Source organism: Peromyscus maniculatus, chromosome 23 (assembly GCF_049852395.1).
Source record: "Peromyscus maniculatus bairdii isolate BWxNUB_F1_BW_parent chromosome 23, HU_Pman_BW_mat_3.1, whole genome shotgun sequence".
In the NCBI taxonomy this organism is placed as follows: Eukaryota; Metazoa; Chordata; class Mammalia; order Rodentia; family Cricetidae; genus Peromyscus; species Peromyscus maniculatus.
This window is the reverse complement of record NC_134874.1, coordinates 6,853,059-6,871,122: the sequence shown is the minus strand read 5'-3', so window position 1 is coordinate 6,871,122 and position 18,064 is coordinate 6,853,059. Positions and strand designations below refer to the sequence as shown.

The 18,064-nt window shown below is 44.2% G+C and overlaps 2 long non-coding RNA genes across 2 annotated transcripts; one reads left to right on the top strand and one right to left on the bottom strand.

Moving 5' to 3' along the window:
- The first annotated feature begins 813 nt into the window (after positions 1–813).
- LOC143270584 (uncharacterized) lies at positions 814–2,258 on the top strand. Its single transcript, XR_013047789.1, has 2 exons — positions 814–1,225; positions 2,060–2,258. It is a non-coding gene; the product is annotated as an uncharacterized LOC143270584 (long non-coding RNA).
- A 6,513-nt stretch (positions 2,259–8,771) lies between these two features.
- LOC143270364 (uncharacterized) lies at positions 8,772–13,628 on the bottom strand. The gene is made up of 3 exons (XR_013047528.1): positions 13,281–13,628; positions 11,703–11,792; positions 8,772–9,721 (listed from the first exon to the last, which is right to left on the bottom strand). It is a non-coding gene; the product is annotated as an uncharacterized LOC143270364 (long non-coding RNA).
- Between the last annotated feature and the right edge of the window lie 4,436 nt (positions 13,629–18,064).

Here is an 18,064-nt window from a genome sequence, read left to right as displayed (position 1 = left end):
GGCCTGACCTTGAGAGGGGCGAGGCCCTAGCCTTGGGTGGGACAAGAGTGGGGATGGGGATCGGGGTGGAAAGGCAGAGGACTGGGCAGCTGTTCACTAAAGGAAAAGAGAGACTGAGAACCTCGTAGCCCTAAACTAGCCAATTGAGACTTTTTTTTTTCAAACCTGGTTTCCCCCTCGGGGTCCCTTGATAGAGGAGAAGACAGTGATGTGTTCTGTTTTGTTTGTTCAAAAAGTTAGGCTGCTGTGTACTTTAGTGGGACAATTATCTTGTGGCATGTGTTTAGACACAGTGAAGAGTGGAAGGTCACCAGGATGTAATCCTGCCTTCAGGACATTTACCCTCAGTCCAGTTTGGTTTCCTATGTGCAAGTTCCTAGAATGAGCGCACAGCAGAAGCACTTTGAGTCTATCGTTTTTTAGTGCAAAGATGTTGCCTTTAGTGCCCACATGACACTGTGTCTTTCTCTCTTCTCCTCCCCTCTACTCTATCTTCTCTGAGGTCTGAGGACAACTTGCAGGAGTCTGTTCTCTCCATCGACCATGGGAGTCCTGGGGATGGAACTCGGATTCAGACTTAGCAGCAAGTGCCTTTATTCCCTGAGCCATCTTGCCTGTCCAAAGCTTCTCCTGTTAGCTGCTGTGTTATACTGATTCCATATTGACTTAACAATTGAGAGCTGCATCATTGGCTATGAGTCAGATACTGGACTAAACACCTGTGCAGGGCAAGATTTATCATTCTCATTTTACAGGTGAGAATTCAGAGGGCTGGGAATATAGACAGTTGCTGGAGTGCTTGCCTAGCATTCACACAGCCCTGGGTTCCACCTCCAGATCCCATGAATTGAGTGTGGTGGTGCACACCTGTTAATCCCAGCACTTGGGAGTTGGAGGCAGGAGGATTGTCTTAAATTATACAATTTTATGAGTGGAAGCTGATATTTTAGTTTTCTGGGTTTTAGAATTAAATGTCCATGTTGATATATTTTTATGTATAGGAATAGGTTGTCATACCCTGTCTTCTTCAGTTACTCTCTCCCATGTCTTTAGAGGTTGGGTTCTGTGAAACAATCTTTGTACACTGCAAATAGGTATTACTCTCATGATTAAAGCTGACTGGCTGATAGGATTTTCAAGGCAGAGAGAATGCTGGGAAGAAGGAGTCAGAGGAGTCTCCAGAGACACAGAGAGAAGCAAGATGAATGTGCCATGTTGAAAAAAGGTACCACTATGTGGCAGAGGGTAGATTAGTAATATAATTAGTAACTAATTATAATTAGTAATTAATTTAATTAGTAATATAAATTAGTAATATAATTTAATATAGTAATATAATATAATAATAGTAAATTAGTAATATAATTAGTAATTAATTTAAAATATAAGATTTAACTAGTAACAAGCCTGAGCTACTGACCGAGCATTTGGAATTAATAAGTCTTTCTGTGGTTATTTGGGGAGCTGGCAGCCCTGACAAAATAACTCCACCTACAGCTGGGTTTCTCAATAAACAGGACACTCACCTTTAGGTAGCCTGACCGACGAACAAGTTTTAGGGATCTGTGCTCCCCACATCCCCAATAGAGTTACAGATGCCCTAACCACTCCTTGCTTTTTAAAAATATACTTAATTAGATTTTGTGTACATTGACTTGAGTGTTTCAGATCCCCTGGAACTGGAGTTACAGACAGTTGTGAGCTGCCATGTGGGTGCTGGGATCTGAACCCAGGTCCTATGGAAGATCAGTCAGGGCTCTTAACTGCTGAGCCATCTGTCCAGCCCCACACCTTGCTTTTTACATGACCTCTGGGCATATGAGCTCAGGCACTCACGCTTGTAGGGCAACCACATTACCAACTGAACCATCTCCACAGCACCACAACAAATAACATTTTTATTATGTGTTCCAGCAAATTGGGCAACCCAATGGACTTACGTGCGCTTGTTCTCAACCCAGAGTCTGCACTGAGGTAAGGGCCACCAGTTTCCTAGGTTACAGATTGTAGTGAACAGGGTCCTGAGCTCCACTTAACTTCCTTTCTTGTTTCTCTCTAGACAAAAACAAGGCCTTCGAGGACTTCATCCACACCTGTGACCACCAGGCAGCCATCTGCTTCTCCCAGGCTCCACACAACAAGAAGTACAAAGGAGGTCACTGTTAGACTTGTCACCTCAGTGACTGGGACACCTTCCCTGCCTGCCTGGTTGTGTTCACTACACACTGTATCCTCTTATAAAGAACCTATTAAAAGAACTTGGCTTTGGTGATTGTAGTCTCTGTCTACCAAACATAACAAGATACTCAGAGAACATCATTCTGTCTAGCCTTGGGGCTGAAGATTAATGGAAAAGACATTGCCATTAGGAGAGCACCTTGAAGAGTGGGTGATGAGCCCGGCCATGCCTCTCATCCCAGCACTCTGAGATGGAGAGGAAAAGGCACAGACGGATACATCTCTTGAGCTCAAGGCAAACCTGATCTAAAAAGCAAGTTCCAGGACAGCCAGGACTGCTACACAAAGAAACCTTGTCTCATAAAAACAACTACATTAAAAGGACTCAGCCTGCGATACAGGAGGGTTTGGGGCAGACAGAAGGGGAGGAGGGGAGAGATGAGGCAGGGAAAGGGACAGGAAAGGAGGGGGAGGAGTGTGGAGGGAAGGAAAGGGAAGACAGAGAGGTAGGAGAGGAGAGAAGAGAGAAAGATGCAGTGTCACGTGGGCACTAAAGGAACATCTTGGCCCTAAAAATACCGGATTCATAGCGCTCCTGCTGTGCGCTCATTCTAGGAAGCAGGATACAGGAAACCCATCTGGACTGACAGTAGTAAATGACCTGAGGACAGGATTACATCCTGTGACCTTCCAGTCTTCACTGTGCCGAAACACACGCCACAGGATAGTTGTCCCAGTCAAGTGCACAGCAGAATAACTTTGTACAACAAACAAAACAAAGCACATCCTCTTCTCTACCTTTCTATATTAACTGAACCCACAGGTGAAGCCAGTCTAATCTTTGGCTCCCTGGTCAACCAGGTTTAGGAATAAGCTGTCTCATTGGCGGGTTTAAGGCTACGTGGTTCTCTGTCTCTCTTTTCCTTTAGTGAACAGCTGCCCAGTCCTCTGCCTTTCCACCCCCATTGCAATCCCCAATGGTGTCCCAGAGCTCAGGCCTCGCCCCTCCCAAGGTCAGGCCTGGTGAGCAACAGGTGCAGCCGGAGCCGACTTCGCAGACACAGTGACTGGTAAGTAGCTGGTAGTAGCTGTCCAGAGACTGGCTGGAAGGGTAGGGGGATCTTGCACTTGGGCACAACCAACTCAAGTCACCCCCGACATGGTTTTTATCCAGGTAAGATCTGAGAAGTGGGGAAAAGGAGGTGATGGGGTGCTAAGTTAGAGTTTATATGGGAGAAGGCCAAACACAGAGGTCAGAGGGCATTGGGCCAGCAGACATGGTTCAACAGCCACCATGTGGTTGCTGAGAATTGAACTCGGATCCACAGGAGGAACAGAAAGTGCTCTTAAGTGCTGAGCATCTCTCCAGCCCCTGCGATGGTTGATTGTCAGCTTCACACACTGGGTAGGAGAGCCTCAGCTGAAGGATTGCCTGCATCATATTGGCCTGTGGTCACATCTGCTGGGCAGGCATTTGCTGTCTTCCTTCCTTTCTTCTTTTCCTTCTCTTCCCTTCTTCCCTCCTCCCCTTTGTCTCTCTTCCCTTCTTGTCTGTCTTTATTTTTTATTTATTTGCTTATTTATTTGCTTATTTATTTGCTTATTTATTTATTTATTTATTTATTTATTTGTATGTGTGTTTGTTTTTAGTTTTGGTATTTCGAGACAGTTTCTTTGCATATCTATGGCTGTCCTGGGACTCACTCTGTAGACCAGGCTGGTCTCAAACTTGGATATTCACCCACCTCTGCCTCATGAGTGCTGACATTAGAGGCATTAAAGGGGTACACCACCACCACCATCTGCTATACTCCTAATTTTCAAATGAAGTTTGAAGGCTAGTAAGATGCAGCCTATGATGCAAGCCTGTAGACCTGAGTTCAATTCCTGGAACCCATTTAAAGGTGGAAGGAGTGAACTGACTCCACGGAGTTATCCTCGGACCTCCACTTGTGCGTACAAGTTCTCTCTCTCTCTCTCTCTCTCTCTCTCTCTCTCTCTCTCTCTCTCTCTCTCTCTCTCTCTCTCACACACACACACACACACACACACACACACACACACACTCACATTCATTAATTTGTAACTGAATCTAGCTCAAGGCTGTGTGAGGTTCTTGGGATAGACTCAGTGCTTACTTTATGCAGTTAACATGGAGGATTGTTGGGGACAGCTACTCCTGCCTGGGGCCACACGTCACTGTCAGCATCCCTCAGACCCAACCCCAGGAGCAGTGTCTAGATCTTCTTATGACGTCAGAGCATCCATGGGGGAGGGACTTGGCACTATGCCAGTCACTGACTTGAGCTGGTTGGGGTGTTGAGCCAGCCCTTTCTCTGTGACTCTGTGACAGCACTGATTCAGTCTCTGTCACCATCTACAGCAGCTCTGCAGGTCGGGACTGTGTGTGAGGGTGCACATATTCTACTTCTGTGCTACACACACAGTAGTCACAGGCCCCGTGTGCTGACTGGACACTGTCAGAGCACAGCCACAGGACTCTAAAGAGAGAAGACACTTGAGTCCTCCCCTCACTCGGGATGAAATTCCTTCTGCTGGTCACTCTGCTCACAGGTAGGACCCTTGTCCTCTTTGAGTGACCCCCCATTTCCCTTGTCTTCACAGTGCCTCAATGGTCACACCTGAAGTTCTGGTTGGAGTTCCTGTTGGGGTCTAATAGCATCTGGGGTAGGACTTCCTTCTCACGCCCATGTCGACAAAAGCTGGCACCTTTAGCTCCTAGACCTGAACTCAGATGACTCCTTAGGAAAGTCCACTACATTCACCTACCCAAGCAAAGAAAGCACTTCTGCCTCTGCCATATTACCCTGGCACCCATTTCCCTGACCCTAAGGTGTCCTGTGTAGCTAGAGTTTTCCTGCCTTGCCCACAGTCAGGACAAATCTCTATCACCCGCCAATCCCACAGCCGCTCAGACCCAACCAAGTAAACACAGAGACTTATATTGCTTACAAACTGTATGGCCGTGGCAGGCTTCTTGTTAACTGTTCTTATATCTTAAAGTAACGCATTTCTACAAATCTATACCTTGTCACGTGGCTCGTGGCTTACCAGCATCTTCACATGCTGCTTGTCCTGGCAGTGGCTGGCAGTGTCTCCTTCTGCCTTCCTGTTCTTTTATTTCTCCTCTGTTAGTCCCGCCTATACTTCCTGCCTAGCCACGACCAATCAGGTTTTATTTATTGACCAATCAGAGCAACTTGACATACAGACCATCCCCCAGTACAGCCAAGTGCAGACCATCTCAGACACCTGCACTCAGGCCCATGGTCCTAATCATCCTCTATGCAAACCTGCTGGGTAACGCCACAAGGAACCCAAGAAGGGCTCCCACAGGACATACATTAACATCCCACAGCAGTCCTGGCAATTTGATTTTCTTGTCCTTTTACAAAATATTGACATATATTTTATGTGTCTGAGTGTTTTGCCTGCACATGTGTCTGTGAACTGAATGTGAGCAGTGTCTACAGAGGCCAGAGGAAGGGTCTGATCCTTCAAACTGGGGTCATAGGCAGTTGTGAGCTGCCACATGGGTGCTGGAACCAAGCCTGGGTCCTATAAAAGCTCAGCAAGTGCGTCTGACCCCAGATCCATCTCTCCAGCTCTGATTATTTTTTTCCATGATCATATAATGTGGCTCAGGATGTCTTCCAACTCAACATTATGTCCAGATTGAAAGCTTACTGCCTCACCTTCCAAGTGTTAGGATGACATACATGCCACACTTGCTTCTGGAACTTATTTTTTCTAAACATGGTTCTCATAGTAACCATGGCTGTCCTGGAACTCACTCTATAGACTAGGTTGGCTTTGATCTCAGATAGCCACTTGCCTCTGCCTCCAGAGTGCTGGGATTAAAGTCTTGTGACATTGTCCCCTGGTAACCTTGAGCTTCTTATTCACCTGCCTCAGACCCAGAGAGATGGGGTTACACAGTGCGTGTTCCACTCTACCTGAATTTTCCTGCCTTTTAATGGCGACCAAGTATCCCACTGCAGACTGAATCCTGGTCATTTACCTACTCCTCAACTGATGAACAGTTTGTTGTGTCAAATGCTGACATTACACTGATAATCTGACCATTATCCTTGTCTATGAGCTGTGCATGGCCATACAACAGATTCCTTCTAATTCTTCCAGTGTAAAACAATCAGCATGTGTTGGCTGCTTCTCTGACTGAAGGTCTGAGCTAGAACAGTGATGAATCCCACTGCTGGCTAAGGCTAGGGTTTTACCCAGGCTTGAGTAGGGGTGGGGCAGCTTTCAATCTCAAGAGATGCTTGGATTGTTGGGTTATTGAACTAAGAGGTCAGTTTGTCCCTGGCTGCTGACTGGAGAGTGTTCTCAGCTCCTCAACACAGGGACCACAGGGCAGTTAACAGTGTGGTGGCTGTCTGTCCTGACGGTGAGAAATGAGAAAGAAGAAAGGTAAAAGACAATGTCTATAGACCTTAGTCCTGGGGACTCAGCCCCGCTGGTACAGTGGAGTACATTTATAATCCTACCACTGGGGAAGCTGAGGCTACAGGGTTGCCACAGAGTCAGAGACTAGCCTGGGTTACAGGGCAAACCTCTGTTTCAAATAGATAGACAGCTTTCTGCCCTGGTCTGGTGACCTTAGTTTGGTTGTCTAAACCTACAAGATGGAAGGAGAAAAACCAACTCCCTAAAAGTGTCCTGTGACCTCCTCATGTGTAACATGACATTTACGAGTGCTCCCAGGTGGGTACTCCAATGCTTGCTTTCAACCTGTGTGCAGGCAAACGCGCGCGCGCGCACACACACACACACACACACACACACACACACACACACGCACACACGCACACACTCACACCTCTATTCACTGCTCTCTCCATGCAGCAGATGGTAGGAGTCCAGGAGGAAGCTAGCAGGCAGGCATCAGACCCCTGGTAAGGCCAAGTGGGATTGATGGAGTTGCTGTGCTTTCTTGTGTCAGGTGCTACTGCACCCAGCATCAGCCCTCGGGCTGTGTGGCAGTTCCGCAATGCGTTCAAGTGCACCTTTACTCGGACTGATGCCTTTACAGATTACAACGACTATGGCTGCTACTGTGGCTTGTTTAGTTGGAACAACCTAGTGGAAGACATAGACAGGTGAGTGATCCATCTGGTGGGAGACTGGAGGGTTTGGGTTGGGGTGCGGACAGGACACAAGCAGAGCATCTCACGAGGCATCAATAGGAGACATGCATATTCACCAAGCATCATATGTTTTGTTTTATGTATTATGATTTATTTTTGTTTGTTTGCTTCCATAAAGAGGTTCTCTGTGTATCCCTAGTTGTTCTTCAACCCTCTCTAGAGACCATTCTGACCCTGAACTCAGAGACCTTCCAGCCTCTGCCTCCTGAGTGCTGAGATTAAAGGTGGGCATCCCCACCCACAGCATGTATTTCCCCCTCTTGCTATGCAAAGAAATCAGTCCACGAGGACCCTGTATCTAGTGGGCCCTTAAAGCAGAATGTGTGAGACGTAAATAATGGGCCCTGCTGCCATCTAGTGCCAGACTAGGGCATGGCCAACCATCACAGCTCCCATCAGAGTGTCAGCCTTCGCTTTAAAAAGTCATCGAAACTTCAGAATATATACTTTCGGTATACTTCTGCAGCTTTGTTTAAAAAAATTCTTTTTTGTGACAGGGTTTCACTTTAGTATCCTGGTTGATCTCAAACTCAGAGATCCACCTGCCTCTGCTTCCCCAGTACTGGGTTTAAAGGCGGACACCACCACACTCCACAGAAGTTACTTTCAATAAATATGTACTAATAGAAATCACAAATTCTCAAGCCTCAGGACCATTTCGTCTGGAATACCATGTTTAAGTCATCCTGACATGTTTGAGAAAGAATGCAGCAGCCGGGTGGTGGTGGCGCACGCCTTTAATCCCAGCACTTGGGAGGCAGAGGCAGGCGGATCTCTGTGAGTTCGAGACCAGCCTGGTCTACAAAGCGAGTTCCAGGAAAGGCGTAAAGCTTTTGAGAAACCCTGTTTCGAAAAGACCAAAAAAAAAAAAAAAAGTCTTTAGGATGGAAAGTCTTGGGGTTGGGGATTTAGCCTCAGTGGTAGAGCCTTTGGTTCGGTCCTCAGCTCAGAAAAAAAAAGAAAGAAAGAAAGAAAGAAAGAAAGAAAGAAAGAAAGAAAGAAAGAAAGAAAGAAAGAAAGAAAGAAAGAAAGACTGCAGGTGAGAATTGACCTCCTGAGGGTCCATACCCCTCCCTCAGCTGTTCCGTCCACTTCTCAGGTGCTGCCGGACTCGTGACAACTGCCTTGCTCAGGTCTATAGCCTGGAAAACTGTGGATCCCTCATAAGGAACCCCTACATCAGCCCCTATGCATTCTCGTACTCCGGGAATGAGATCACCTGCAGTGGTAGGTCTACACTCCAGGATCTCTGGACTCTGCTTTCTCCTGGGCATCTTTGTAAGGGGCACAGAAGTGACAAGGACAGCCACCATGTAGTGGTCATTTCCTTCACCCCATTTGACATCACAACAGCCTTATCAGATAGACAGTAAAATATAGATGAGGTCTGAAGCGTTAATCTAATTAATCCTTTTCAATAAAAGAAATCAGGAGTCACATATTGGGGCAAGAGATCAGAGAACAGGGAGCTATCACCAGTTGCTTCCTACCTCCTCCGTTTCTTCTTTCAAAAGGCTGAGATCCTCTCTCAGCCGCACCTTACCACTTCCTGTCTCCACTCTGTCTACAGTCCTCCAAACCTCTATGGTTAGCTAGTGGCTATCTCTGCCCTCTGACTCTAAGCAAGCTTTATTTGTCAGAACACAATCAAAATATCACACATTCCCCCATTTTTTCTAAACAAAAAACAAAGGTTTTTTAACCAACAATAAAACTATATACAATAAATAAAATTGCTATATACAAACACACAGGCAATAATTACGTTAACAATGTGTATTCCATTTCCATTTGCCAAATTGAGAGAAAATACTCCATTATCTATCTTATCTTGGTAAGTCCAAAGCGTTGTACCTAATCCATTTTCTACCCTAACTATCTTTTTATGTCTTTCAACTTCATGCACTTTACACCTCTTTTGTGAGGTGAATTTGTTGACAAGAAAAACTATGACTATCTAGTCTTAAACTTCATCAAAGACCTGAGAAGGAAATATTACCTGAGTAACAGGAAGTGCAGAGCAAATAGCTAAGAAATGACGGAAACAGTCCCCCGAGGTTCCTCTGTAACCTTGGGACGTCCTTCTTCAGCCTACAGGCCTAGAACATCTGACAGACTTTTCTGTGAAGCAGGACTTTTAAAGGACTGTCCCACCTTGTCTTTATAAAGGTTGGCAGTCACTTTCTTTTGTGTCCTTCTTGTCCATTTTGGACAGCATGCTGTCAGCAGTCGAGGCAAAGGCAGTTTCTGATCTAGTGGCTAAGCTTTGCCATGAAGAAAGTAAACTCCATGTGGGGTTTCTTCAATGTCCACCATCTTCTCTGAAGTAGGTTGGTATGGCCGGGAGCAGATGTCTCATTTGCACAAAAAGAAAAAAGAGCCTTATGTTATTAAAACATCTTAAATGCCATATTCTGTAGATCTCTGAAGTGTTTGAAGACCACCTGTCTATCTAAAATATATCTCTGTTTGACCTTGAAAACATACCTAACATGACTACAAGTTTGATTGTAATAGGTGACTAACTACTAACCTGTATTTCTTTATTATCCTAAATAGTTTAAAATAATAAGTTTCAAGGACTAGAAATTTACATTACATTGTTAAGTGAACTGTATAGGTACAATACTTTGAACAAGAGTAGAAATGTATTACAGTATATTCTAACAAAAATAATCTTAAATTTGTATCAATATATGAAAATACCTTAAACAAGAGTAGAAACATATATAGTATAACAAAAATAATATCAAATTTGTATCAATATACAAAAATCCATACCAATGTAAAATATTTAAGGCTAGTAGTTGTTTTTTAGGTTTAAAAGTAGACTCAATAATCTACATTTTTATTCTATCATTTCTATATCCTCCCTTTTACTTTTTAGAACAAGATTCCTGAATCTAATTTCCTTCCTTTGTTCAGCTTTTTTCCTGACCATTACCAATAAAAACTTGTAACCAACCCCCCTAAATAATGACAAATATCCATAACCCACTGAATGAACAAAATTCACCCATCCCACCTCTTTACAATGTAGGTGTCATATTATAAAAATTACTCCCTATTGTTTGGGGGCAATAGCATCTTTAGGGGGCCCCTAAAAATTGGGATAATTGTTAAGTCCTGGGAGTGCTGGCTATATCATTTTTGTCTAGTCTCTGTATAATGGGAAAATCAGGGCTTGTCTCAGGTTATGTCTAGAGTAGTCTGTGAGGCTGGACCATTTCAACTAGCCACCTTGAAATTGTCCTGAGCAATTTTTAGTTCAAAGCTGATCTTTGGGTAGTGTTTGTCAGCTTAGTGGTGTTACCATAATGCAGGTGGAATTGTCATTGTGGGACCCCATCCTACTTTTGGAGACATCAAAGGTCACTCTTTTTTTTTTTTTTTTTTTTTTTTTGGTTTTTTGAGACAGGGTTTCTCTGCGTAGCTTTGTGCCTTTCCTGGAGCTCACTTGGTAGTCCAGGCTGGCCTCAAACTCGCAGAGATCCACCTGGTTCTGCCTCCCGAGTGCTGGGATTAAAGGCGTGCGCCACCACCGCCCGGCAAAGGTCACTCTTAGGCATGGTAATGGTAATTTTTCAGAGGTCAAAGGCCGTTGTTCCACCCAGTCAGGTTGTCTGTTAACCATTTGAAAGTTAGGGCTGTTGGTATTTTTGAAAGATCAGCAGCTGTTGTGCCCTGTTTATGAACAACCTGAATGGTCAGTGACTGTTCTTCATAGTACCTTTTCATATTTGTCCCAGAAACATATGTTAGTTTATGGTTTGTTTATGAGATTGGATGAATGTTAATCTGGGTATTCCATTGCTGTAACAAATCACATCTCCATAAATTAATTGCCTTGTTAGCCACATATGGCTTTAATTTTCCTCTCTGTTCTTCTGGCTCTATACATTTGACCCATCTTATGCTTTGTTTTACATGACATAATGTTCCGATCCCTAAAAGGTGAACATTTTACTTCCTGAAGAGGCCAATTTGGATGCCAAGATTCTGGTGCAATTATTGTTACATCTGCACCCATGTCTACAAGACCCTCAATACAATGTTATTTATTCATATTTTTAACTTTGGTCTTTGATCATTTATAGAAGTTTGCCAAAATATTTGCTTTATGGTTTCTGCTGAAATTTTTGTTTTATCTTCTAAAGCTATTCTATCATCCAGAGCAGTATGCTTTTTTATAATAGGCATTAGGTCCTTAAATTGCTCTTGGGAAGAGTTTCTCCCATGATGGCATTTGGGAATGACTAAACCAAATCTGACATGGGGGCCTGTGATGGTCTCCCCAAGACTTTTCCCAATGGCAAAGGGTTATCTTGTTTGTACCTTGTTGATTTGCACTCATTGGTCCAATGTCTGCTTTTGCAGCACCTTCTGCATGCTCCAGAAGGCAGGGGCCGTCTGTTTGGATTATTCCTAGAAAAAAATATTGTGTCTAGGAATGCCTTACCTACAATCACTTTTTAGGTGACCTGTTTATCAAAATTAAAACATCTGACATTTTTCCCTTTCTCCAGCATTTGACATTTCAATTTTTCTTCAAGCCTTTGGAAATCACCTCTCCTATGCAAGCATCATCTTGGTTATGAGATTCAGTATTGATTGTATCTCAGATTCATTCCTCTGTGTGTGTTGGCCTTGCCTTTAAAGGCCTAATTACCTTTTTGTATTGTGAATTAGCCTTTTTAAAGGCAAAGATTCAATTATTATTTATCTGGCTTTTGGATTTGGTATCATTCTAATTATAGCTGAAGTCAATCCTTATTAAAAAAAATCAGTGAAATTTTCTTTTGGGCCCTGTATAACTTTAGTAAATGACCCAGTTCTTTTTCTGACTTCTTCAAATCTGTCTCAAGCATTCAGTGCTGCTGCATGGCATAGACCCAGGGTGTGGTCATCATATAGAGACTTTCTTTGTACATCAGCATAATCACCATCTCCAAGCTGTTGGTCTTGGGGAATTTCCATACCTCTATCCCTACTTCATTTTTCAATGGTCTTAGCCTCATCTTTTCACTAAGTCCTCCAATATAATTGAGGATCAGGTTACAATACTGTTGTAACCAAGTCTTTCTAGTCTTGTGGGATAATTCTCTTACTAGTTGACCAAGAATTTAACATCTGCCTCACAAAATGAGTATGCATATCATATGAGACTATTGCTTCCTTAAATTTCCTCAAATCTAACATTTCCACAGGAACAGTCAGCTCTTATATAGCCTTGGGGATACCTGTCATTTGGTAGTTGTTCCTGTTTGATAATCTTGGGCTGTTCTTTTCTAATTTCATAATGTAATGTTAAGATTGACTCTCCCTTAAACTCCCCTGTCTTTGTCTGAATATCTCTATGATCTGTTTTAATGAGTACTTCTAAGGCTTCTAACTTATCACTCAAAATTGCATTTTTTCTTTAGTAACTAGTTGTAGGGCTGCATATTATCAGCCAATTTCTCATTTTTGGCATTAATATCAACAAAAATTTTTAGGGATAAAACAAGAATTACCACCAGGTGGAGGTGGCGCACACCTTTAATCCCAGAACTCAGGAGGCAGAGCCAGGCCAGTATGAGCTACCAAGTCAGTTCTAAGAAAGGTGCAAAGCTACACAGAGAAACCCTGTCTCAAAAAACCAAAACAACAACAACAACAACAACAACAACAAAAAACCCCAAACCCCCAAGAATTACCAAACCAATAATGCTTATAATTAACGTTATGTAAATCACAACTAAGTTAATTATCCCCTTATTTAATTGTTCCAGTTTTAAACCATCCATTGTGGAACCACACAGAGACCTAACTCCCTTCATCATAATAGTGTTTCCCAATTTTTAAATGGGAAAAACTCTCTCTCTCTCTCTTTCTTTAACTAATTCTCCTTTTAGAAAGTCCCAGTTGTCTCACCAAATCTGCTGATGTTGACAATGGAGTGTGAGGCTAAGATTGCTGTGCAGCACATCTGGGCAGAGAACACAGGTGGTGCACAGCCTGGCCGAGAACAGCTGCCGCTGCCCCTGATCAGATGTAAAGAGCCTGAGGACAGGGTCCAGGGGAAGTCCACAACCCACAGGAAAAAGTAGCCAAAGATCCAGAAGCCTGAAAGGAAGATACAAGGGAACGTACAAAAGCAGCATGCATGATTGGCAGGAAGTGAAAACAGAGTTGCCTGAAGGCAGAGCTGTCCAGTGGTGAGGGACTAACTCTAGTGGCTTTTGGAGCCCAAGTGCCTTTCGAGTTTGGGGTTTGTGGAGATTTCTGTAGGAAGGCTGCAACAGGAAAATCCCAGACCCACTCAGAGGGCTTGGGGGGAGCAAAGGAAAAGTCAGCTCCCACTTACAGCTCTGGCGGATGCTGGTGCCTGCAAAGCCGTGGGCAAGCAGCTATTTTGTGAATTTGTGTTCCAAAATTTGAACACCAGATGATGTGTTAATCTAGTTAATCTTTATCAGTCCAAAACTGGGAGTCAAATATTAGGGCAAGAACCTGAAAGATCAGAGAACAGGGAGCAACCGCCTGTTGCTTCCTACCTCCCCCATTCTACCTTACTACTTCCTGACTCCTCTCTGTCTACAGTCCTCCAAAACTATGGTCTGTAGTGGTTAGTCTGCCCTCTGACTCAAAGCAAGCTTTATTTGTCAGAACACAATCAGAATACCACACAACAGAGTCCCTGATGGGGAAGATGAGGAAGCCTTGGCCAGATGTCCAAGGTCACCCAGCTTAGAAGTGATGGCATTTGCTTCAGGATCAATCATCTATATCATTCAATGCCTTTTAAAAACATTTAAAGATTTTATATATTTGTGTGTGAGGCATGGCTGTGCAATACACACCTGTGGATCTCTGAAGGGATCTGTACTCACTTTCAACCATGTGAGTCCTGGGGATGCAACTCATGTTCAGACTTGGCAGCAAGTGCCTTTATTCCCTGAGCCAACTTGCCTGCCCAAAGCCTCTCCTATTAGCTGTTATGTTTACTGATTCCTAGTTGACTCAACACTTGAAAGCTACATCATTGGCTATAAGCCAGATACTGGACTAAACACCTATGCAGGGCAAGATTATCATTCCCTTTTTACAGGTGAGAATTTAGAGGGCAGGGAATATAGCCCAGTTGCTAAAGTGCTTGCCTAGCAAGCACAGAGCCCTGGGTTCCACCTCTAGATCTCATAAATTGAGTGTGGTGGTGCACACCTGTAATCCCAGCACTTGGGAGGAGGAGGAGGTAGGAGGATTGTCTTAAATCATATAATTTTAGAAGCAGTAGTTCATATTTGTAGTTTTTTAAGGACTAATATATTTGTTTATTGATTTTTATGTATAGGAATGAGTTGGCATCCTGTGTCTTTTTCAGCCACTCACCACCATGTCTTTAGAGACTGGATCTCTCACTAAACATGGCGCTCACCTTTAGCTAGCCTGACTGACAAACAAGTTTTGAGGATCCATGCTTCCCACTTCCCAATAGAGTTACAGATGCCCCAACCATACCTTGCTTTTTCCATGGTCTCTGGGCATCCTAGGTCAGGCCCTCAGGATTGTATGTCAACTGCTTTACCAACTGTGCCATCTCCCCAGCCCACAACAACTAATGTTCTTATTACAAGTGTGTTCCAGTGATTTGGACAACTCAATGTCCTTTTGTGTGCTTTATCTCTTTTTTTTTTTGAATTAAGAAATTTTTTTTATTTATTTGTGCTTTGTCTCTCAACCCTGAGTGTGCACCTATGGGAGATGCACTGATGTCTTTTGGTTATAAATCACTGGGTGCAGGGTCATGGGCTCCACTCAGCTTCCTTTCTTGTTTCTCTTCAGACAAAAACAACCACTGTGAGGCCTTCATCTGCAACTGTGACCGCCAGGCAGCCATCTGCTTCTCCATGACTCCATACATCAAGTACTACAAAGGCAATGGCTGTTAGACTTGTCACCTCAGTTATTGCCTACACCATCCCTGCCTGCCTGGTTGTCTTCACTACACACTGTGCCCTCTAATAAAGCACCTATGGAAAGAGCTTGGCTATGATGATTGTAGTCTTTGTCTACCAAACATAAATATATCCTCAGAGAACATCATTCTGTCTATCCCTGGAAGCTGAAATATAATGGGTAAGATGTTTCCGGGAAACAAGCACCTTGAAGTGTCATTTATGAGCCCAGCCAGGACTTCCCCCCCAGCATTTTGGGATGCAAGGCAGAGGCAGAGGTAGGGGAAGGCAGATCTCTTGAGTTCAAGGCAAACCTGGTCTAAATAGCCAGTTCAAGGACAGCCATGACTATTATACAAAGAAACCTTGTCTTGAAAACAAAACAAAGAAGAAGAAGGAGAAGGAGAGAAGGAGAAAGAGGAGGAGGAGGAGGAGGAGGAGGAGGAGGAGAAGAAGAAGAAGAAGAAGAAGAAGAACTCAGTCTGAGACTCATAGAGGTGTGGGGAGGACTGCTGTGGAATATGGTCTTAAGATATGCTACATTTGATTATGCAGTGGGCTTTTTTTTTTTCTCGAGACAGGGTTTCTCTGCATAGCTTTGGTGCCTGTCCTGGATCTCATTTTGTAGACCAGGTTGGCCTTGAAATCACAGAGATCCGCCTGGCTCTGCCTCCCAAGTGCTGGGATTCAAGGAGTGTGCCACCACTGTCTGGCTGGAACATTTTTTTTTAATGATGCAAAATTTGTTGCATTAAGCTGTTTTACTTTAACTGTCTAAAACACCTGATTAGTCTAACTAAGAGCTTAATGGCCAATAGTGAGGCAGGGAAAGGATAGGTGGGGCTGGCAGGCAGAGAGAATAAATAGGAGCACCTATCTCCAGAGATGAAGGAGGAACAAGAAAGGAGGAGAGATCATGAAAAGGGCCAGCCACCAGTTACACAGCAAGCCGTGGAATAAGAAATAAAGGTGTGCAGAAATAGAGAAAGATAAAAGCTCAGAGAAAAAAGACAGAGAGGTTACTATAAGCCAAGAAAAGCTGGCTATAAATAAGCCAAGATAACACCGGGCATTCATAAGAAAGAATAAGCCTCCCTGTGTTTATTGGGGAGCTAGGAGGTGAGCCACCAAAAGACTAAAAGAGTAAAGCAACCAACTCCAGGGGACAGAAAAGGGGAAAGAGAGGGGAGAGATGAGGCAGGGATAGTGACAGGAAAGAGGGAGGGATGGGAAGGAAAGACAGAGGTAGGAGGGGAGAGAAGAGAGGAAGACACAGTGTCACATGGGCATTAAAGGAACATCTTGGCCATAAAAATATTGGACTCACAGGGGTGAGGGGGTTGGTACACACCTTTAATTCCACCACTCGGGACCAGAGATAGGCAAAGCTCTGTAAGTTCAAGGCCAGCCTACTCTACAGATCAAGATCCAGGAGAGGCTCCAAAGCTCTAGAGAAACCCTGTCTCAAAAAAAAAAAATCAAATCAAAACAAAACAAACAAACAAACAAAACCCCAAACTGGATTCCAAGTGCTTCTGCTGTGCCCTCTTCATAGGAAGTTGGATATAGGAAACCAAACTGGACTGACTGTAAATGACCTGAAGGCAGGATTACAGCCGGGTGACCTTCCAGTCTTCACTGAGCCTAAACACACGCAACAGGATAATTGTCCTTCCAAAGTACACAGCAGCCTAACTTTTTACAACAAACAGAACAGAACACATCCTCCTTTCTACCTTTCTATACTGCCTTATCCCAGAGGTGAAGCCAGGTAAATCTCCAGTTCTCTGGTCAACCGGATTTAGGAATAAGATGTCTCATTGGTCTAAGGCTGTGTGGTTCTCAGTCTCTCTTTTCCTTGAATGAACAGCTACCCAGTCCTCTGACTTTCCACCCCCATCCCCATCCCCACTTGAGTCCCAAAGCTCAAGACTCGCCCCTGCCAAGGTCATGCCTGGTGAGCAAACTCTAGCTAAGTGTCAGTGACTGGTAGTAGCTGGTAGTGACTGTCCAGAGTTCTGCTGGAAGGGTAGGGGGATCTTGAGCATGGAGACAACCAAATCAACTCACCCCCTGCATGATTTTTATCCAGGAATGAGGTGAGAAGTGGGGAAAAGGAGGTGCTGGAGAGCTAAGGGGGAGGGCCCATGAGAAATGACCTGACACAGAGGCCAGAAGGCATTGGGCCAGCAGACGCTGTTCACCAGCCACCATATGGTTGCTCAATAATTGAACCCATTCTTTTGGAGAGCAGAAACTGCTTAAGTGCTGAGCCATCTCTCCAGCCCCTGCAATGGTTGATTGTCAGCTTCACACACTGCATCGGGAGAGCCTCAGCTGAAGGATTGCCTGCATCACATTGGCCTGTGGGCACATCTGTTGGGCAATTGCTTTGTGTGTGTGTGTGTGTGTGTGTGTGTGTGTGTGTGTGTGTGTGTGTGTGTGTGTGTGTGTGTGTTTTGGATTTTACTTTTTTTTAAGAAAGGGTTTCTTTGTGTAGCCCTGGCTGTCCTGGAACTCACTCTGTAGACCAGGCTGGCATCAAACTCAGATATTCAACTGACTATGGCCCCTGAGTGCAGACATTGAGAGGTGCACAGCCAACACCATCTGACTATCTTCCCAGGATTCAAATGGAGTTTGTGGACTAGTAAGACCCAAGCTAGGATGCAAGCCTGTAGACCTGAGTGTGATTCTGGAATGTACTTAAAAGTTGGAAGAGAGACCTGACTCCACAGAGTTGATCTCTGACCTCCACAT